Source organism: Eretmochelys imbricata, chromosome 3, assembly GCF_965152235.1.
Source record: "Eretmochelys imbricata isolate rEreImb1 chromosome 3, rEreImb1.hap1, whole genome shotgun sequence".
Taxonomy (NCBI): domain Eukaryota; kingdom Metazoa; phylum Chordata; order Testudines; family Cheloniidae; genus Eretmochelys; species Eretmochelys imbricata.
Genome location: NC_135574.1, coordinates 183,077,540 through 183,101,226, shown reverse-complemented (window position 1 = coordinate 183,101,226; position 23,687 = coordinate 183,077,540). Strand labels below are relative to the sequence as shown.

General features: G+C 42.5%; 1 protein-coding gene across 6 annotated transcripts in view; it reads left to right on the top strand.

Annotated features, from left to right (window-relative positions):
• Positions 1–3,840: 3,840 nt before the first annotated feature.
• The window catches only part of FOXN2 (forkhead box N2), a 125,424-nt gene continuing 105,577 nt past the window's right edge, over positions 3,841–23,687 (top strand). For 4 of the 6 annotated variants that reach the window (XR_013345744.1, XM_077813909.1, XM_077813910.1 and 1 more), the window contains exon 1: positions 4,019–4,121. The gene's annotated coding sequence lies outside the window, so the exon portion shown is untranslated. Of the gene's footprint in view, positions 3,924–4,018; positions 4,122–5,190; positions 5,381–23,687 lie in introns of those variants that run through there. The other 2 variants (XM_077813908.1, XM_077813907.1) reach the window with 2 other exon arrangements.

The window sequence follows — 23,687 nt, the reverse complement described above, 5'->3', positions numbered from 1 at the left end:
ATAACTGCTGGAGACAAAGCAGGGTTTGGGGTGGAGACTGACAGCTCGTGACCCCCTGAGGGGTCCCAACCCCCAGTTTGAGAACCCCTGTTTTATGCTATGAAGTTCTGAGCAGCCATCCCATAGTGCCTCTGCAGGGGGAGAGTGCCTGGAGGACATGCGCACAGAACGGCATTACTGTCATGTGGGAATTTTTCTAATGCTCTCTATATTGCCACAATTGTGACCAGCAGAAGTGCTCAAGCATTAGCTCCTTGATCTAAAGGCAAGGGCGAAAGAGTGTTTTTTGAGGGAGTTCTCAGCTTTGGAACTACTCCTCCCTTGATCTGATATAGTCCAGGTTTGTTGGCATGCTTGGGTTAAAGCCTACTTACTTGAGCCTTGGGGGAAGGCAGGGCTTGATGGTGACCAATATTTGTGGGCAGGGGAAGGGCAAAGTGTTGTTGCATTTGCTAGTTTTAGTTTTGATTAATTGTTTTTGGTGTCAAAGATGCGAGAGTGTTAGCTACTTTTAATAAAATAATCAATTAATAATAAATAATTATAATTAAATGTAAATGCACTTCCCTTACCCATCTGGGGGAGGAGAAGCCACAGAAAAGTTGGCTGAAGCAGCAAACCAGGGAAAAACAAATCATAGTGTATTAGCAAGTGATAATCAGGGCCAACCCTAGGCATGAGCAAACTAGGATACTGAGAGTCTGGACCTTCAGTCTGGTGCAAACTCTGCAGCTCACAAGTCAACCCTATTTATGAATCTGGTTCTGCTCCATGAGTGTGGGGGAAGAAATCTCTGTGTGCTGCTGACAGGTGGGCAAAAACCTCAGTGCTGCTAGATCTGACCTCTCTTCCCAGAAGGAATGTCCTGTGAATCATTAAGACTGGCCCTGAATCATCCAAACCACAGAAAAAAATACATACAGTAGAACCTCGAGAATGGAGGTTGTTCATAACTTTGAAATGTTTGGTTTCAGAGTAACAGCCGTGTTAGTCTGTATTCGCAAAAAGAAAAGGAGTACTTGTGGCACCTTAGAGACTAACCAATTTATTGGAGCATAAGCTTTCGTGGGCTACAGCTCACTTCATCGGATGCATACTGTGGAACGTGTAGAAGATCTTTTTATACACAGAAAGCATGAAAAAATACCTCCCCCCACCCCACTCTCCTACTGGTAATAGCTTATCTAAAGTGACCACTCTCCTTACAATGTGTATGATAATCAAGGTGGGCCATTTCCAGCACAAATCCAGGGTTTAACAAGAAATCTCACAAATCTTGGGAGACAGGCCACTCCTTGCCTACAGACAGCCCCGCAACCTGAAGCAAATACTCACCAGCAACCACATACCACACAACAGAACCACTAACCCAGGAACCTATCCTTGCAACAAAGCCCGTTGCCAACTGTGCCCACATATCTATTCAGGGGACACCATCACAGGGTCTAATAACATCAGCCACACTATCAGAGGCTCGTTCACCTGCACATCCACCAATGTGATATATGCCATCATGTGCCAGCAATGCCCCTGTGCCACGTACATTGGTCAAACTGGACAGTCTCTACGTAAAAGAATAAATGGACACAAATCAGATGTCAAGAATTATAACATTCATAAACCAGTCGGAGAACACTTCAGTGTCTCTGGTCACATGATTACAGACATGAAAGTTGCGATATTACAACAAAAAAATTTCAAATCCAGACTCCAGCGAGAAACTGTTGAATTGGAATTCATTTGCAAATTGGATACAAGTAACTTAGGCTTGGGAGTGGCTAAGTCATTATGCAAGGTAACCTATTTCCCCTTGTTTTTTCCTACCCCCCCCCCCAACGTTCTTGTTAAACCCTGGATTTGTGCTGGAAATGGCCCACCTTGATTATAATACACATTGTAAGGAGAGTGGTCACTTTAGATAAGCTATTACCAGCAGGAGAGTGGGTTTGTGTGTGTGTGGGGGGGGAGAAAACCTGGATTTGTGCTGGAAATGGCCCAACTCGATTAACATACACATTGTAAGGAGAGTGATCACTTTAGATAAGCTATTACCAGCAGGTGAGTAGGGTGGGGGGAGGTATTTTTTCATGCTTTGTGTGTATAAAAAGATCTTCTACACTTTCTACAGTATGCATCCGATGAAGTGAGCTGTAGCTCACGAAAGCTTATGCTCAAATAAATTGGTTAGTCTCTAAGGTGCCACAAGTACTCCTTTTCTTTTTGAAATGTTTGTAACTCTGAACAAAATGTTATGGTTGTTCTTTCAAAAGTTTACAACTGAACATTGACTTAATACTGTTTTGAAACTTTACTATACAGAAGAAAAATGCTGCTTTCCCTGTATTTTTTTTAGTAGTTTATGTTTAACACAGTACTGTACTTTATTTGCTTTTTTTTTTTTTTTGTCTCTGCTGTTGCCTGATTGCTTACTTCTGGTTCCAAACGAGGTATGTGGTTGACTGATCAGTTCGTAGCTCTGTAGAGGAACAATTTCCTGACTAGCAAATTATTTAACATTAAAAACAGAAACAACTAATGCGGAATGAGAGAATTTCCTAGGATTCCCCCGTACAACTACATTATTGTCCTTCCCTCAAATAAGTGACTGCAATGCATCAGAGGCCAAGTGCCCCTCTGCAATAAGGGAAACCTTAGGGAGGGGATGGGCCACCTTCCTACCAAGGAGTGGGGGGATCGGAAATGCAAAATCTCTCCCTATTCCTTACAACTAGTTTCCCAGATCCTATTATGATGTTGTAAAACTGCAAGTGTACACAGCATTGTAAACCCTGCTCAACAAATAACAAAGTTCCTGCCCTAAAGAGCTTAAAGCTAAAGGCATGAGTGAGCACAAAGCAGTACAACACAAAACAAACACAGTGGCATGTGGTCTTTACAGCTGGAAACCTTATTATCTCTCCAGAGGGATAAAAAATAAATAAAGCAGATTTCATCTCTTTGGAAATGGAGCATTTTATGCTGCCAAAAATATCCACTTTACAAAACAAAACATAAGTAACTAAGTTGCTAGCATATAGTTAGGTCCTGGGGAATGTGGGACTGCCGAGGGATTGGGGGTAGGGGGGAAGCAGGACTTAAAGTGGGTATAATTTCCTGGATTTGCTGTCCTAGTCCTTTACAGGAAAATCCTATAATCCTTTATATAAAATTATATATTTTCTGTTGATTTTCCAGACCATATTAAGAATAAAGATTTATATCACTATTATAGAATTGTATAGGATGGCCCAGAAAGCCTAAGAGAAATGGTGTATTCTACCGGCTTTTGAGAGTAACTTCTATAGGACCCTATTACATTTCTATAAGAACACTGTTGGCTTCATCCCTTTTAAATTCTACAGGACTTTTCCAGAAAGGGGTATCTCTATGATTGTCCCTGTTTGGTCAGGGCCACACACATTATGCTGAAGGATGGCTGGCTGTGTGTTCCCAAAATCAGTTCCAGGGCCCATGCTGGTTTCACACCACAGGGCAACCTTTCAAGGCAAGGTCATGGTGCTGCCACACCATCTCTCAATGGATGGGTTTGAGGACAAAAAGTTGCAGCTTTGGTACAAAGGCAGTCTCAGTTCAATATAAATGGATGGAGGGAGATTGTGGAGCACAGTCCTTATTACTATAGTCTAAACCTCAGGCAGAAGGTCAGGAGCTACATTAGTGTCTGTAGTGACTGATCCCAGGAGCCTCCTTCCTCCCACATAGTACAACGGAACCCCCAGTCAGAGACACACACTGAACTTGGCAGGGAGGGGAAGTCACCCCCTTCCCCTTTGCAATGAACTACTCACAAGCTATTCTTCATCCCCCTCCTGCCCTCCACAGCAATGGACTCGTCTCCTGCATATGACAGCAGGAGGGGAGGGGGCCAGCCCACTTGGACAGGGGGAGGAGAAGGCTGTGTGGTAAGTATAGGAAGCGGGGGAGGGGTTAGTGGCTTGGGTGCCGTGTTGCTATGGGGAGACCGAGAGACTAGAGGGAGGTGTTGCTGCTGCGCAGGGAGAGAGGGAGCAGAAGCTGCTGCTGATCGCTGCCACATACCCCTGCGGGCCTGCTGCCATATTGTGTCCACTCTCCCCCAGCCGCACAGCTTCATGACTACTGTGAGTATGGACCCCATTATTAACTGGGAGGAGGGGGGGTTTTGCTCCACCCCCCAGCAGAGAGATTCCCAGCCTATATTTGCGTGTGTTTTATTTTAGAATATCTGCATCTACAGAGAACATACATGTGGTTAAAGGATGAGCGTGTTTCCTGCTCTGAGGGGTGGCAGCACCGGGGGGATCGCTGCCGTCTCTCAGAGGTGGGATGTATAAAGGGGGTTTGTTCTTAATTGGGGCTGGAAGGAAATTGTGATTCAAAATAACAAACGTGGGCAGGGAGAGGAAGTTTAACACGGACAGGTGGGCTGTGGATTGGGGTTTGTCCCGCTCACGCGGCCGCACAGAGGACAGTCTATGTTTTAAAAGTGCTTTAATAAATATGGAGGGAGATGAAGCAGTTTGCTCAGGGGGCTGGTGACTCTGGAGAGCTCGAGTGTGACTCGTGAGGGGAGGGAGCCTTGTTTTGTTTTCGCTGCCAGGGTCTGGGAAGAGGCCGGGGGCCGCGTATGTGTGATGAGAGGGAGAAGGAAGGGCTGCTCGGCGGCGCGCGTGAGCAAGCGCACATGGATAGCGCGCAATGGGGGAGAGGGTAAATAATGGAGGAGGCGAGGAAGCTGATGCAGATGACTTGGGGCTGCCTGGGTCGGTGTTCCGCATGGGTCTCTTCCAGAGAGGCTGGGTAAGGTCCGGAACCCTCACGCCCGCTCTAAGACAAAGCATGTGCCGAGATCGCCCTCCGGGTTTGACATGAGAAGGGGACGCTCTCGCAGCCCCCCAGCACTGAGGACGCGTGCCAGGAGTGCAGATCTGAAGTCAGCGCTGAGTGACTCCTGCGCAGCCCCCCCAGTACAATCATCCCTCCAGAGAAGAGAGACTTGCCGTAAAATGACTCCCGCAAAGGAGGGATGCTCTCCTCCCTGTTGGAGAGTGAGGTTGGCAGCTGGGCTGCGTCCTGCAACTCTCTTATTGTTGTTGAACTGGTTCTTCCTTCCCCATATGCCCCCGTTTTCCTGGGGGAGGGGGAGGGGAAGAGGCTCTCTAAGGAGCATGTGGCTGGGAGAAGGTGGTGCGCCAAGAATAGCACCCACTGCAGTTCCTTATAGGTGCCTTTCCTGCTTGAGCCAGCCCGATGAGGAGAGGAGGTGTTAGCCCTCTTGCCCGTAAAAACATAACCCTCCCCAACTGCAGAAAGGGCCTCTGGCCTCCCCTCCCCACCCCGCGCGGCTCCATTAGCGAAGACAGCAGCTGATGCGTGCAAGGTGAGTTTCACGCACCCGCCCCGGATCATGTGCACCTCCCCCATTTTGGTTGGGGTTGTGACAGGCACGTGGCCAGGAGAGCTGAGACCAGCCCAGCAAGTCATAGGCATTTCTGGGAGAATGTGTGTCTGTAACAGCCCCGACAAAGAGCCAGAAAGTGCCACTCACCGGTTCCCATGAGCTCCAGAGAGAGGGAGCTCGCCCCCCAGTCTGCTGCTGCCGCCGCTGCTCACCGACTCTTGCGCGGCACCTTAGCCCTCGTTCTAGGTGTCTTCTCTTTTCTCTTGCGCTTTTGGATGAAGTACTTGGCTCACTGCTGAGATCTCTGCAGTGTTAGTTGCTCTTACGAGACATTAGTGTGTATGGAGTGGGCTTCCTACTGCCCAATCCCCCTTTTCTACTAGGAATTTTTTTCCTGGATGTGATGCTCTCAAACTTTTGAGATACCTAAAAACATATTTCTTTTTGTCAGGGTTTTCAGATGTTTCTCTTAATCTGTTTTTAGGTATATAAAGGGGCTTTAAAAGCAGTATTGTGTATGTATATATATGTACACAAATTGTGTGTATGCATTTGTGTGTGTTTATGATAATAATGTTTGCATTGGTTGTTGTAATGAAAATGTTAGCCACCGTGTCTTAAATTAACCCAGAAAACTGACTGGCAGTTGATCAGATTGCCATGTTCTTCTGTGTTTTGTATCCCATTGAATATGCTTTTGGGCACATTATGAATAATACAGTAGTAGTAAAATGGATTTCAGTTTTTCTTAATCCTCAGCTTTTCAACAGAAATAAATTAACGCTGTTTATATTAAATTAAGGGTTTTACTCAAAACAAAATGAAAAAATATAACACCATTTTACTGCACTGTGATGTATCCTGCTTTTTGGTGAGAATGGGAAAATTCTTTGACAGAAGTGGGTTGGTTAAGGTAATGGTGCAGCTATGTTTAAAAAAAAAAAAGTACAGAGGGGAGGGAACCAGGAGAAAGAATGCAATAGTCCTATACTGAGGAGGACATTAATATGAGAGTTCAAAACTAAATTAATAAATTGGTGTGTGGGGATAACATGCCCTCAGCATCCCATCTGAGCCATAACATTGGGGGTTGTAGACTGTGAGTCAGAGATGTTACACTGAATGATTTTGATGGTGTAGGAAAAAATGTAACATCGCAATTCTGATCTTTGTTCCAGTTCAAACTTAACTAAATTATATGATGATGGAAAGTTTTGTTTTGTTCCTATAACTATATAAGCAAACTTAAGAGGGTATGGATTATTTTTTATAGCCAGTAGTGAGTCGGAAACTTTTCCTTGGTGTCTGGTTGTAGGTTACTTACAAATATCTGCAAAACTGATATCTAATTAACAGCTAGAAGTGCTAAATTATATTTTATTTTATGGCTATGAAGATAACCTGATTATGAACTGGTACAGTACTGTGTAATTGAATCAGCAGACAGACAGCATGAAAGAATGGCTTGAGAGGTGTAAACTTCCCCTGTTCTTCTCAGGGGTAGTTAACTTGCATTCTCTGGTCCTGAATATATACTCTACCCTGATTCTGCGACCTACTGGGGATACTAGTTGGTGGCTCCTCCATGGAACTGAAAGCATGGGTGTTTGCCTGGTGCAGTTTACAAATTCCCCCAACACCTGTCCCTTTTGGGGCATGAGAGAGACCTTGGCACACATCTGTGTAGGGTTCATCAGGTTGTAGCCCCTCCTTGCATCATCCAGAACTTCTTACTGAAGTTCTGACTGCACTTTTCCCCGCATCTTCTGATCTTTGCACACTGTATTTGTGGCCTCCACAATCATGGGACATCCTCCCCAGCCTCCTCTTGGCACTGGCCAAGGTGGCTGTCCATCGCTCCAGAAGTAGGAAGTTGGGTGGTGTGCTCTGTGAGTTTGGGGCCTATTCCTGGTCCCTTATCCAAGCATACTTCTGGGCAGAATTCCTCTGGGTAGTGTCCACTGACTCCCTAGACACCTTTGAGGAGCAGTGGGAACTGCTGGGGGATTCTCTGCTGTTGTCCCCCTTCTGGATCCCGGATTTTCAACCTTCGACCTCACTCCTGCTCCCACTTTTTTTTCATCTGTTGTCCTCAGTAATCTATTGTAGCCTGGGCTTAACTGATGGTGTGGGCCTTTAGTTATGGGCAGGCATAGACCTGCCTGTCTCAGTAATTCAAATAGTACTGCAGCTCCCACTGGTGCTACTACTTGTGCAACCTTAGTTGTAGCACTAGGGGGAAATTCTTTACCTCCCTGCTCCCTGGGGGGAAAAAAAAATCTTTAGTGCAAGCACAGTTATTGTACCCATACACACTAGTAATGCAGTTGTATTGGGGAACTTGGTTACAAAACAGCTATCCCAAACATAGCTAAAGCATGGTTTGGTCTAAACCAAACCATGCTTTGATGTGTCAGAGGACAGATATACAGTAGTTGAGGCCCCAACATACTTTCACTGTACCCCATAGCTAGGCTTTTGAATTTCCTCTTCAAAAATGCTATGTATTTGAAATTTCTGGGATGCTTCAACCATTCACTGCACTCACTTTGAATGCTGGCAGTGAGCATATCTTCTGGCCAGTGACTTTTCAAGAGTTGATCTTGGGCCTGTGATAGCTTAAAAACATTGAGAGCAAGTTTTATAGGATTTTCAAAAACTCTCTCTCCTACTTTCAAGAAAGACACATGATTTATTAAACTCCTATTGCTTCAGAGTATCAGCCACTGTTAGCACATCTGAAGGTTCATCAAGATGTACAAGTGAAAGTAGACAAATGAGAGCCATTGCACTGAGCTCTGCTTCTCAGTGAAATAGTATTCCAAACAAACAAAAAGAAACCTAAATTTTCAGAGAAAGTGGGTGATACACAGGTAGTCAGCTGGGGAAGAGCAATGTCATGCATGAAATGATTACAAGTAGATAGACTTTAAATCATTTTCCCTTGTGGGACCCAATTATCTGCAATTGGAGCTGCTTTTATCCTGCAGGTGGGAGAATGGAACCCTTAATAATTATCAGTAAGTCCCAAAAGAAGCTTGCAGAAATATATACACACACAAAGTATTTAAGTTGTTTTAAACAGTTCATCTTTATCCCAAACCCAAAAGGAAAGAGACAGAGGTAGTCTGAGGTTTCATTGCAGACAGATGAGAGAGGAAACAATGTTGGAAAAGCTTTCAGAATTCTTCTCACCTCTCTCTCCCCCAAGAGATTTTAAGTTCCTTCCACACAGACAATTAAACCATGCTTGCTGAACCAGTTTTAAATATGGTTTGCATAACCTATGTAGACAGTGGTCCTGATTCTCCACTGCCTTGCATCAGGGTGATTTAAATCACTAGTCAGGAAGACTTGATTTAATCATGGATTTCTACATAAAAGTACATTCTTGTTGGTTGTTATAACCTTAATACATATTCTTCACAACTCAGAGAAAGATGAAGGTTTCATTTTTAGAAGGTACACACTATACATTTTTAAAGTGATTTATTTTGAAAAAAAATCAGATTAGTTTTAGAGCTATATCAGAAAATGAATGATTGTTTGGTTATTTCATTTACCAAAGGTAATTGAAGCAGATATTCATGAAGTCATTGGGAGGTGAACTATCTCTAATTCAACAGGTTACTCATTGATATTTGGAGGATTTTCTTGCCATGCTGTATTAGGAGGAGAACATCACCAGACAGACATTTAAATTATTTCATTTAACTAAAACAACAACATTCTGTATTCTGGATTTTTTCTTCAACAGCAAACATAATATAACAAAACAAGCATATGAATTTTTGAATTTAGTTAAACATTCAAGTTTTTTAAAATCAGGTTTGTTTTTGTTAAAATTGTTTTAAACTAAAATAGTTAAATGAAATATTTTTAAAAAACAAAACAAATTAAATTGACTATGTCAGCGATGTCAACATGAGAAACTTAAAATATTGGCTTCTGCAGCTAACTCAGTCGTCTTCACCTTCATTTTCCTGTTTGTTCATAATCTGGAAAAGAAAAACAAGCTTTTCTGTTTTTTTCAGGTCCCAAATGATTACTCTATTTGGAATGAATTAGTCCAAAAGGAAGAAAATATTCTTTCTGCACTGGCAGAAGAAGCTACTGCTGTTAAAAGTGAGATTATCACTTCAGTCTCTGAATCCAAGTGCTTAAGTCACTTCCACCAGTTCACTGGTGGGACTTTCTTTAAAACATCATCAGCAAACATATATTTCTTGAATCGTTCATATTCCCAGACTGGGTCTCTTTTACATCCTGCTGCCATTATAGGTTTTCCCTTCTAGTGAGAGAATGGTTTGGTAGATTTCAAATCAATGCAGGCTACACTCAGAAAGACCTCAAGACTTCTGGAATATGCTGCTCAAACAGTTTCACTTTTGTTTCTGCTGCCTGTCCCTCATTTCTCACATTTATCTCATGACTTCTTCTCCTTGTCCAGATCTATTCCACCCCCAACAATCTTCTATTCACTGAACTTTTAGAAACTGTGCACTTTTAGAGAGAGGTAAGGGATTGACTCTGTGTACACAAATTTGCAGAGGGAAAATAAGGTTGAGGTCTGTTATTTCTCACCTCTATTTCTTTCTTTCTTTCTTTCTTTCTTTCTTTATTTATGTATTTAAAAACATTTTTGCTGTTAACAAACATGTTATCTCTGGACAAATCCACAGTTTGAGAACTGCAAAACTAAACATCTCTGATCGTATCTTCTAGACTGAGCACTGAGTCATAGAATCATAGAATATCAGGGTTGGAAGGGACCTCAGGAGGTCATCTAGTCCAACCCCCTGCTCAAAGCAGGACCAATCCCCAACTAAATCATCCCAGCCAGGGCTTTGTCAAGCCTGACTGTAAAAACTTCTAAGGAAGGAGATTCTACCACCTCCCGAGGTAACGCATTCCAGTGTTTCACCACCCTCCTAGTGAAAAAGTTTTTCCTAATATCCAACCTAAACCTCCCCCACTGCAAGGATACTGTGGGAGACCGTGTCAAAAGCTTTGCCAAAGTCAAGGAAAAACACATCCATTGCTTTTTCCTCAACCACAGAGCCAGTTATCTTGTCATAGAAGGCAATTAGATTAGTCAGGCATGACTTGCCCTTGGTGAATCCATGCTGAACGTTCCTGATCACTTTCTTCTCCTCTAAGTGCTTCAGAATTGATTCCTTAAGGACCTGCTCCATGATTTTTCCAGGGACTGAGGTGAGGCTGACTGGCCTGTAGTTCCCCGGATCCTCCTTCTTCCCTTTTTTAAAGATGGGCACTACATTAGCATTTTTCCAGTCGTCCGGGACTTCCCCCAATCGCCATGAGTTTTCAAAGATAATGGCCAATGGCTCTGCAATCACATCCGCCAACTCCTTTAGCACTCTCGGATGCAGTGCATCCAGCCCCATGGACTTGTGTTCGTCCAGCTTTTCTAAATAGTTCCAAACCACTTCTTTCTCCACAGAGGGCTGGTCAGCTCCTCCCCATGCTGTGCTGCCCAGTGCCAGTAGTCTGGGAGCTGACCTTGTTCATGAAGACAGGGGCAAAAAAAGCATTGAGTACATTAGCTTTTTCCACATCCTCTGTCACTAGGTTGCCTCCCTCATTCAGTAAGGGGCCCACACTTTCCTTGGCTTTCTTCTTGTTGCTAACATACCTGAAGAAACCCTTCTTGTTACTCTTAACATCTCTTGCTAGCTGCAGCTCCAGGTGCGATTTGACCTTCCTGATTTCACTCCTGCATACCAGAGCAATATTTTTATACTCTTCCCTGGTCATTTGTCCAATCTTCCACTTCTTGTAAGCTTCTTTTTTGTGTATAAGATCAGCAAGAATTCCACTGTTAAGCCAAGCTGGTCTCCTGCTATATTTACTATTCTTTCTACACATCGAGATGGTTTGTCCCTGTAACCTCAATAAGGATTCTTTAAAATACAGCCGGCTCTCCTGGACTCCTTTCCCCCTCATGTTATTCTCCCAGGGGATCCTTCCCATCAGTTCCCTGAGGGAGTCAAAGTCTGCTTTTCTGAAGTCCAGGTTCCATATTCTGCTGCTCTCCTTTCTTCCTTGTGTCAGGATCCTGAACTCGACCATCTCATGGTCACTGCCTCCCAGGTTCCCATCCACTTTTGCCTCCCCTACTAATTCTTCCCGGTTTGTGAGCAGCAGGTCAAGAAGAGCTCTGCCGCTAGTTGGTTCCTCCAGCACTTGCACCAGGAAATTGTCCCCTGCACTTTCCAAAAACTTCTTGGATTGTCCGTGCACCGCTGTATTACTCTCCCAGCAGATATCAGGGTGATTGCCATCCACAGCCTCAGAAACAACTCTGACATCATAATCAAAAAGGCTGACAAAGGAGGTGCTGTTGTCATCATGAATAGGTCGGAATATGAACAAGAGGCTGCTTGGCAGCTCTCCAACACCACTTTCTACAAGCCATTACCCTCTGATCACACTGAGAGTTACCAAAGGAAACTACAGCATTTGCTCAAGAAACTCCCTGAAAAAGCACAAGATCAAATCTGCACAGACACACCCTTAGAACCCCGACCTGGGATATTCTGTCTACTACCCAAGATCCATAAACCTGGAAATCCTGGGCTCCCCATCATCTCAGGCATTGGCACCCTGACAGCAGGATTGTCTGGCTATGTAGACTCCCTCCTCAGGCCCTACGCTACCAGCACTCCCAGCTACCTTCGAGACACCACTGACTTCCTGAGGAAACTACAATCCATCGGTGATCTTCCTGATAACACCATCCTGGCCACTATGGATGTAGAAGCCCTCTACACCAACATTCCACACAAAGATGGACTACAAGACGTCAAGAACACTATCCCCGGTAATGTCACGGCTAACCTGGTGGCTGAACTTTGTGACTTTGTCCTTACCCATAACTATTTTATATTTGGGGACAATGTATACCTTCAAATCAGCGGCACTGCTATGGGTACCCGCATGGCCCCACAGTATGCCAACATTTTTATGGCTGACTTAGAACAACGCTTCCTCAGTTCTCGTCCCCTAACACCCCTACTCTACTTGCGCTATATTGATGACATCTTCATCTTCTGGATCCATGGAAAAGAAGCCCTTGAGGAATTCCACCATGATTTCAACAATTTCCATCTCACCATCAACCTCAGCCTGGTCCAGTCCACACAAGAGATCCACTTCCTGGACACTACAGTGCTAATAAACGATGGTCACATAAACACCACCCTATACCAGAAACCTACTGACCGCTATTCCTACCTACATGGCTCCAGCTTTCACCCTGACTGCACCACATGATCCATCGTCTACAGCCAAGCTCTGCGATACAACCGCATTTGCTCCAACCCCTCAGACAGAGACAAACACCTACAAGATCTCTATCAAGCATTCTTAGAACTACAATACCCACCTGCGGAAGTGAAGAAACATTGATAGAGCCAGAAGAGTTCCCAGAAGTCACCTACTACAGGACAGGCCTAACAAAGAAAATAACAGAATGCCACTAGCCGTCACCTTCAGCCCCCAACTAAAACCCCTCCAACGCATTATTAAGGATCTACAACCTATCCTGAGGGATGACCCAACACTCTCACAAATCTTGGGAGACAGGCCAGTCCTTGCCTACAGACAGCCCCTGAACCTGAAGCAAATACTCACCAGCAACCACATACCACACAACAGAACCACTAACCCAGGAACCTATCCTTGCAACAAAGCCCATTGCCAACTGTGTCCACATATCTATTCAGGGGACACCATCACAGGGCCTAATAACATCAGCCACACTATCAGAGGCTCGTTCACCTGCACATCCACCAATGTGATATATGCCATCATGTGCCAGCAATGCCCATCTGCCATGTACATTGGTCAAACTGGACAGTCTCTACGTAAAAGAATAAATGGACACAAATCAGATGTCAAGAATTATAACATTCATAAACCAGTCGGAGAACACTTCAATCTCTGGTCACGCGATTACAGACATGAAAGTTGCAATATTACAACAAAAAAACTTCAAAACCAGATTCCAGCGAGAGACTGCTGAATTGGAATTCATTTGCAAATTGGATACAATTAACTTAGGCATGGGAGTGGCTAAGTCATTATGCAAGGTAACCTATTTCCCCTTGTTTTTTCCTACCCCCCTCCCCCGACGTTCTTGTTAAACCCTGGATTTGTGCTGGAAATGGCCCACCTTGATTATCATACACATTGTAAGGAGAGTGATCACTTTAGATAAGCTATTATCAGCAGGAGAGTGGGGTGGGGGGAGGTATTTTTCATGCTTTGTGTGTACAAAAAGATCTTCTACACTTTCCACAGTATGCATCTGATGAAGCGAGCTGTAGCTCACGAAAGCTTATGCTCAAATAAATTGGTTAGTCTCTATGGTGCCACAAGTACTCCTTTTCTTTTTGCGAATACAGACTAACACGGCTGTTACTCTGAAACATGAGAACCAGGGCCCGCAATTTAGTAACTTCCGTGAGTTGCCGGAAGAAAGCCTCATCCACCTCATCCCCCTGGTCCAGTGGTCTATAGCGGACTCCCACCATGTCATCACCCTTGTTGCTCACACTTCCAAAATTAATCCAGAGACTCAGGTTTTTTCTGCAGTTTCATACTTGAGTTCTGAGCAGTCATACTGCTCCCTTACATACAATGCAACTCCCCCACCTTTTTTGCCCTGCCTGTCCTTCCTGAACAGTTTATATCCATCCATGACAGTACTCCAGTCATGTGAGTTATCCCACCAAGTCTCTGTTATTCCGATCACATCATAATTCCTTGACTTTGCTAGGACTTCCAGTTCTCCCTGCTTGTTTCCCAGGCTTATTGCATTTGTGTATAGGCACTTGAGATAACTCGCTGATCATCCCTCTTTCTCAGTATGAGGCAGGAGCCCTCCCCTCTTGCGTGCTCCTGCTCGTGCTTCCTCTTGGTATCCCACTTCCCCACTTACCTCACGGCTTTGGTCTCCTTCCCGCAGTGAACCTAGTTTAAAGCCCTCCTCACTAGGTTAGCCAGCCTGCTTGCGAAGATGCTCTTCCCTCTCTTTGTTGGATGGAGCCCATCTCTGCCTAGCACTCCTCCTTCTTGGAACACCATCCCATGGTCAAAGAATCCAAAGCCTTCTCTCTGACACCATCTGCGTAGCAATTCGTTGACTTCCACAATATGATGGTCTCTTCCCGGGCCTTTTCCTTCCAAAGGGAGGATGGACGAGAACAGCACTTGCACCTCAAACTTCTTTATCCTTCTTCCCAGAGCCACATAGTCTGCAGTGATCTGCTCAAGGTCATTCTTGGCAGTATCATTGGTGCCCACGTGGAAAAGGAGGAAGGGGTAGCGATCCGAGGGCCTGATGAGTCTCGGCAGTCTCTCTGTCACATCGTGAATCCTAGCTCCTGGGAAGCAGCAGACTTCTCGGTTTTCCCGGTTGGGATGGCAGATAGATGACTCAGTCCCCCTGAGGAGAGAGTCCCAGACCACCACCACCCGCCTCCTTCTCTTAGGAGCGGTGGTCGTGGAACTCCCAACCCTAGGACAGTGCATCTCATGCCTTCCAATCGGCAGAGTCTCCTTCTGTTCCCTTCCCTCAGATGTATCATCTAGTCCACTCTCTGCATGAGTACCTGTGGAGAGAACATGAAAACGGTTACTTACCTGTATCTGTGTTGCTGGTACATGGACGCTCCCCTTTCTTCTTCTGGAGGTCATATGCTGCCAAATTTCTTCACCGTCCTCCTGTCCCTGCAGTGCAGCCTGCTCTGAATCTTCAGAATGTTGTGTTTGTAGAAGCATATCCTGACGTCTGTCCAGGAAATCTTCAGTTTCTCTTATGCAACGCAGGGTCGATACCTGTTGCTTCAGACCTTGAACCTTCTCTTCCAATATGGAGACCAGCTTGCACTTTGTACAGACAAAGTCACTTCTGTCCTGTGGAAGAAAGACAAACATGGCACATCCAGTGCAGGTCACAACAGCTGAACTCTCCCCATCCATCTTACCTTCCTTCTACGAGCTTCCTCAGGAGTTGTAGTAACTACTCAGAGAAGCCAGCAAGATGTAAGCCTCAGTGGGCTCTCCCCAGGAAAACTCCCTCTGTTAGCCTCTCTGCTGTTCACGGCTCAGCTGGTTCACAGCTGACTTGCTTTTTATAACAGTCAGGCCCACTCAAGGCTCACCTGGAACAAAGCACTCCCAATTCACACTTTTCAAACAGCCAATCAAGTACATGGTCAAACTGTCCCCACAACAGACACTCAGATACTCACCAACATAGCCTCGTCAATGCAGCCCTTAGCGTACCTCCTCTGAGGCAGATCTCAGGCAAACTCCCTCTGTTAGCCTCTCTACTGTTCTTTGCTCCCATTGGATAGATAGAAAGATTAACCTAAATGATCTATACAGAAGCCCCTGGAACTATATAAGATTGGGTCCCTATTCCATGGACTATTGGAACACATTTACAAAACTTTTCTTAAACTTTACATGAATATATTGTTTCATACTATAGAATTAGAATTTATAATCCCTCTTATGTTATAGCTCAAAGATATCTCATCATGGATCTTAATTAAAACTATTTTTAGATAGGCTTTTTTCCTCAAAAAGCATTTTATCAAAAAAATGTAATGTAAATTAAAAAAATCATGGATTTTTATCCACCCTGCCTTGCATCCAGTCTAATCATTTTACACTTGTGAAGAATGGATGTTTAAATGTTATTGAATCAGAATGACAGGGCTTGATTCTCCTTCACTTACGCAGGTGCAAATCAAGAATAATGCCATTGGAGTTACACTGTTGTTAATCAGAGGAGAATCAAGTTTGTAGTATCTGGCCAGGTTAGCATGGATCTTTGTCAAATACATATGATCTTAACATCATTTCTGTTTTTGTTTTGTAGTTTAATCCCACTTCAAAAACACATTTAGTCATAAAGAGGAAACTCCTTTGTGCCTGAACTAGTTTGTAACACTGTTTGGTCAATATGGATGGGGACAAATGGTGTTTTTTAAAGTGTTTAATACTAAGCCCTGATTCCCTGTTGACTTGCACCATATCATGTACGCTAGTGCAAAAAGAGTGTAAATGCTGCCATTTGAATAATGGCTCACTTTGCACTGTTGAAAATGACTACACAAGGTGCAGGGCAACAGAGAATTGGGCCACGGTCTCTGGCTTTGGTAGGGAACTGCAGTGGTATTGGCAACACAGAGCACTAGTGTAGAAAAGATTCCTGCCGCTTCAACTGTTTTTAACATGGTGATGTTTAGACTTACCCTGGGTAGGTTTAAATAACTGTGAGGCTGTTGCATAGGCAACTGTGCCTGACTCGGGTGCTCAGACCTGGTCTATATTAGAAAACTTGCACTGGTTTAACTGAATAAATTTTAAATCAACCTAGCTCAACCAGTGCAAATCCCTAATAATACAGAGGCAGTGAAATTAAACTTATTTAAGCAAGAGTTAGCTTGCAATTTACGGACACAAGATAAACTGATTTAAACCATTTTAACGTCTACTTATGTGTATCTACAACAGGGGTTTACACCAGTCTAACTAGATCAATATATTTATATTTGGTGCAGTTTTTCTAATATAGAAATGCTCATTGTCTTGCTACTACTGGTCGAGCAAGGAGGGGAATTTTCACAAATCCCTGGTGTACTAGTCTCTGTTCTTTCACGACCCAGCTGTAATATTTAAAAACATTGACATATATTTGCTGGGCTGAACATGCACAGTGTACTAGTCGGGATTATTTTATTGCTTTGATTGTTCATCTCTAGTGAGAGCATTTAGAAATCTCTGATAAGGCCTCTGGAGAGTTTGTGTATGTGATGAGTGAAAGAAGTTCTTGCTGTACAAGGTACTTGGGAGTGTGGGAGTTCTGACATAATATCCTGACTCTAGCCTCTCCCACTCTTACACAAACGAGAGGCTTTTGGTTTCTTGCTTTTTATTTTGTATTACATTTGAACTACCTAGAAAGTCTCAATTTTTTCCCCTTTTTTAATGCAATTATAAACTTAGCTATAAAATTACACCTCACAGTTTCAAAACACTTCATAAACACAGAGCCTGATTCATGGTAGGTGCTGAGCATCCTCAGCTCCCACTGGAACTATTGGGAGTGAAGGATACTGAGCACAGTTGACTCATTGGCAAGGCTGTAAGAAAGTTTTTTGATTTATTTGTTTGTTTTTTGTTCAAAAATTGCAACCACTGTTTGTTGAAGTTGTGGTTTTGGTGTGGTCGGTTCAACCTGGCTCATGGGGTTGTACCACCATTCAAATTTGGCCTAGCTGTGCCTCCATCATGATGGGCAGGTGTATGTAGAGGTGCCCTCAAAGCAGAGATGTAGTGTAGTAGCAGGGTAGGGAGCCCCTCAGGACAGAGAGATGAAGGGTGCAGGTGTGGGTGGGGAGGTGGGGAGGTGCAGGACCTAAACTCTTGTTTTGTAAATTCAAGAGGGGCAACCATCTGATGTGTTGTGGTATAGACCTACAGGCCTTTCACCCCCCCCAAAATAAAGATTATCAGCTTATTGGGTGCAGCAGTGTATATTACTTAATTTATATTAGCTTTTAGCATCAGTTTAAGTTTCATCCATTTTATTTCATTTGGCTGCACAGGTTTGGGACAGTTGTTAATCCATGTGGTAGTATGTATATTTTGGTATAAATAAGATATTATAATTAACTGTCTTGTATTTCCATGTCTGATTTAGCAATTGGTGAGCACATTAACATAGATAGATCTGCTTTGTGTGCTCCCTGCTTGACAGTTAATAAAATGGTGTTGTGTAACTTCCTGTGCAGAAATTGTATTGTGCTTTTTCACTTAGTGAATCATATAGCATATCTGCCAGTCTTTACAGTTTATATGCAAGTATGCACTTGTATAAGTCCTGTCCATAGCCAGACTTCACAAATTATGAATTTTTATTTTCGAACGGTTACACAAAGCTTCCCTGTATCAAGAGAAAGATCCACAATGAAAGCAAGAAGCAGCTAAGAGACTTTTTTCATTTAGAAGTGGATATTTACATATCATGTATATCCCTATATTACAATAAATCCACTTCCCATCATATTTTCAATTTTGCATTGTGGATGTAATCATACTATATAACACAGTACATTATATGTCAGGGGTTCTCAACCTTTTTCTTTCTGAGGCCCACCCAACATGCTATAAAAACTCTATGGCCCACCTGTGCCACAACAACTGTTTTTCTCCATATAAAAGCCAGGGCCGATGTTAAGGGGTAGGAAGCAGAGCAGTTGCCCGGGGTACCACGCCACAGGGTACTAAGTTGCTCAGGCTTCAGCCCCATGTGTTGGGGCTTGGTGCCCCGGGCTGCAGTCCTGTGCAGCGGGGCTTCAGCTTTCTGCTGTAGGCCCTAGTGAGTTTAATGCTGGCGATGCTTGGCGGATCCCCTGAAACTTGCTTGCGGCCCTCAGGGGGCCCCGGACCCCTGGTTGAGTACCATTGATATATGTGATGAGAAGTGTCTGATTTGTCTTTATCACATTAGGTAAAAGTGTATAGTGATATCCCAGGGTACACACAAAGTATAATTTAAGTCAGGTGAGATAGAATTGGCATGTGGTAGTAAATTACTCACTACAAAAAAAAAAAATGCTGCCTGGTGTCCAATGGTGTCCTTATGACTTTTGAGTACTTTGTCTCCTTTCTCTACAACATCATAGCTTCAGAAGCACAAACATACTGGAACATATTTTGTCTTGAAAAGAACTGACGAGTACTATTTAGTGCTGAGTGCCCAGATGTCTATGACTTGGTAACTTGGAAAGAGTAGCTATTGTGTTGTAAAGGGTGGACATGTTCATGTTCCACATGGTGAGTATTGTACAGGAATCATTTTAGAGAAGTTAGAGTCAGAGTATATGGGAAGCTTTATACCAGAGATCTCATCACATGATCTTACAATAGTTTTCTTTCCCTTTTCTTCCTATTGTATGAAGTTGTTTGGCTTTCAGATCAGTAGAAACTAGCTCTCTTTCAGCCCATAGCTCAATTTTTATATGAGGTTAAGACTCTTTTTATTAGATGGCGGGTATCTTATTGCTTCAGTATTTTTCCAGACTTTTGTGTTCTCTGCTGAGATTAAATTTCAAATTCTTCTAATGACAATGGGGTTTCAAATCAGTTCTTGCTGTTAGCAAAGTGCTAATAAGGTTTCTCTGGTCAGTGTGGACAGGGATGACTGAGCCATCTTGTAAAACAGTCATCCCCATCTACACTGTCCAAAGAAACTGTATGCATTCCTTATTATAGGGGTAGTCAGTTATTTTTTGTCAAGGTCCAAATTTCTTGGTCAAGGTATAGTCAAGGCCCAGACTCCAGAGAAAATAATAATAAAACCAATAATGATGATAATCAGTAAATAAAAAGATTTCAGGGTCTGTTCAAAAGTGTCTCGCAGTCCGGATTTGGCCCACGGTTCGCCTATTGACTACCTCTGCCTTATTAGCTGAAATGTCTTTAACATGATTTTAATTTGGGTCCATGAGGGGGCCTAAGGATTCTTAATTCCTATGATTAGCCTTTTCAGCAGTCTTTGACAACTGTTATCGTGCTTCAAGTGGTGTTGAACTTGGTTTGCCCACATTAGTGGGACAGGTCAACACAGTCCAAAATGTCTTTCAGCAACATCATTGACTATGCTTTGTTTTTAAATTGGAACTACTGTAATCCATTAACAGTGTTGCCTCTGGTTATATCAGGAGTTGCTCCTTGATCCTTGTACTGTCAGATATCTATGCTCACACATCACTTTCTGTGTAAGCATTCCACCATTGCATCTGATACTGCCTTGCTACTATGTTCTTGCTGTGGTGGACCCTATAGTGTGTAACTTGCTCTGTCCTCCTATAAAACATAATCTTTTGTACCTTCCCACTGTAGCACCTCTAAGCTTTGTTTTTTCAAAGTTATTTTTAGTGCATTCCCTATATTTACTACCTAACTTTAGTTTCCTATTTAAAATGTGGGCCTCTCATTTGTTGTTGTGATTGCAGTTTAGCAGGATGGTATTTTATTATGTTGTTTTTGTATGCTATTATACAGCCGCCAAAATTATTTTAGGATACTTCTAAAGAAAATTCAGTGATTTAAAACCCACACCTAGTGGGATTAGAGTGCAGCAGCAGCTGGTGGGTGCAAGTAAGCCTGTTGCCAAACAGCATTGATAGCCTCTACCACAGACAGTCAGTTTGACCAAAAATAGTCAGAATGGTAATAGGCAGCTTTTCATTCTTTTCAGAGTTATTTAATCCAAATACAAACTATATTCTTCTCTTCTGCTTTGGTGCCTTTTAACCATGTTGTATGAGAAGTATAGGATATCATTTTGTATTTTCATAGCTTAGCTTGATTAATGCAAGTGCTTTTCTCTTTGCCTTGAGAATACTGTATTTACTATATCTACCTTTCATTCTAAATTGAGATAGCGTAACTATGTGAGGCTTCATCTCCATTTTACCCAGAATGTAGTGGCACTGGTGGAACTGTTTCCTCTTATAAATAATTTGGTTTATTATTTTACTAGGTTTTGTTTACATTGACTGGCATAGCTATTTAGTTGCAGATTAGGTCCTACTTTGAGCAGGGGGTTGCACTAGATGACCTCCTGAGGTCCCTTCCAACCCTGATATTCTGTGATTCTATTCTGGAGTAGTTTTCCCCATGTGGACACTCTGTTCTGGAATAATTATTCCACTCACAAAGTGGAGTAATTATTCTGGAATTAAATCACTTTTATTTTGGAATAGATGTCCACATGGGGGAGTTATTCCAGAATAGCTATTCTGGTCAATTTCTCGCATGTAGGCAAGGCCTAAGCAAAGTTACAATCTGAAATCAAGAGAATTTAAATCATTAGCTGTATGAAAATCCTATTAGTGCTAAACAAAACAAAAAAAAGGTAAATTTTTCTCTAACACCAGCACCATTTCACTTTAATCATAGTTCTTTAGTCTGTTCACCTACGTTAATATATTTCTGATACGTACTTTATTTTGTATGCATGCGACAAAGAGGCCCATTGGTGATTCAATACTGTGTCAGCAACTCTTGTGGTTCTTGACTTATTCATCACACCTAAATACTATTGCCATAATCTATATCTACAAGGTGTGATGTAAGATATTATTAGAAAACTAATTGTGTAATGTATGTATGGGGTGCGTACAATGTTATGCATATGTGCTAAAATTATGTTCTCAATTTTGGCAAGCAATGTATGAGCACAGTCTGCCTTGGACAAAGGAATGTGTATTTGTTTGGCTGACCAATCTGGTAGTTAGGCAGTGGCCATGAAGGCACATTAACATGAAAGATAAGCAAAGCTGTCAGCCTAACAAGTGAGGGAGGTTGCTTCTTAGCTATAAAAAAGGGGGTCTGAACCTCAAATAAATAACTGAGTGTACACAGTATTACTGTATTATAAAAGTACATCAAGTAAGATCTTTTATGAAAGCTGATGACACACTGGTGATCAACATCATTGTAAAATGCATGTGTAAACACTATGTGAGGAATTATGAATACTCAGTGATAGGCATTAAAGCAAAGGTAGCAATTATTTTTTTGTCAAAGTCCAAATTTCCTCGTCAAGGTATACTCAAGGTCCAGACTCCAGAGAAAATAATAAAATAATAACAATAATAAGTAAATAAAAAGATTTCAGGTCCATTCAAAAGCATCTGGCGGTCTGGATTTGGCCTGTGGTCCACCTATTGACTACCCTGCCTTAAAGTCTGTGAATAAAGTGTTTAAACCAGGCACATCAGAGGGAGTTAGTGAACAGGTTTTCTCCCAGACAATAGGGAAGGTAGCTGTCTATCTGTCTCCAGTGAAATTAAGCAAGGAGTGACCTGAAACAATGGAAGTTCTATTTACATATGAATCAGCAGGGAGATGGGATGTCCACAGGAAGGAAAGAACAGCATGAGATTATCTTGAGTCTGGGGACAAAACAGTGAGTTTTGGAAGATAATATAATGAGAGAGAAGATACCATCTTGGCCTCCATCACTTGAGAGAATGAAGAGGCCAGAGCTCTTGAGATTGCGGAAAGATGAATTCTTTAGCCAAGGTGGTTGAAATCTCTGGAAATTGATTATAGATGAGAAACCTGCTTAGGCAAAGATTGTAATGGGCTGAAATTAAGTTTTAGTCTTAGTAGTGTATTCCTTCTTTTGTTTGTTTGTAACAAGGGACATAATGGTTAGTCAGCTGGCTGTTGGTGTCCAGGCTGTGAGCCACAACAACAGAGCATTTAAGACACCCAAGGTTACAGGGCAGGCAGTGACACAATGACATACTGATCTAGATTGCACCCCCAGAGCATGACAGTGGCTACATTACCATTGTGTGCCATAGAAAGCAATCTGTGGTAGAGCAAAGTTCTAGACAGATAAACAGTGTTCTTGACACTTACATTGATAGTAATACTGTGCACTAGGAAAAATACTAGCTTGAATCAAAACATGTCTAAGGATGTATCAATACTAGTGATATAAGTGCTGTTGTCTATGTTTTTAGCTGTTTTCTATTTATGAAACTTTCAAAGTGCAGTCTGAAGCTGAATGAAGTCTAAAATTTAGTTCAAAGAATTTGTAAAAGAGAAATCCAAACATATATCCTGTCTTGGAATCAGAGGTGTTTGGAATGCTGTGATTAAAAATGTAACTAAAGGAAGACCACAAAGGATAGGAAGAAAAATTATGCCTGTATAGCAGTCATTTGAAAATGGAAACCAATGCAATCTTTGTGGCCTCAGTAAGCTCTGTTTGTAGTGCCGTAGTTTTTTCTGGTATTGTTAAAGTGCTACTTAAAAAAATTATTCTCACTGCAAGGTCATTTCAGATAAAATTAGAGCTTCATGCTTTCAGATAAGGTTCAAGTGGAGTTCTGATATCTGTGTTTAAAAAGGCTTACAAGCTGTTAGCAAAAGAGATAGTATGACATTTTGTAACATTGGGCAATTGTTATTGCTACACTTCAGCTGAAATATCAACAAAAGAATATTCAGTATTGTTTTGAGGCTATCCTGGAGAACTGTGTATGATAGGGGAATCTTGGAAATGAAATTAACAGTATTTTTTTTTCAGTGCAATGCGCTCAGGTGGCACAGTTATATAACTATATCTATGGCTCCCATCTTTTAGTTTTTATTCTTTTACTGTGGGACATGCAGAATTTAAGAAAAGTGACTACTGTAGTATCTTTTCAAATGTCTTTTT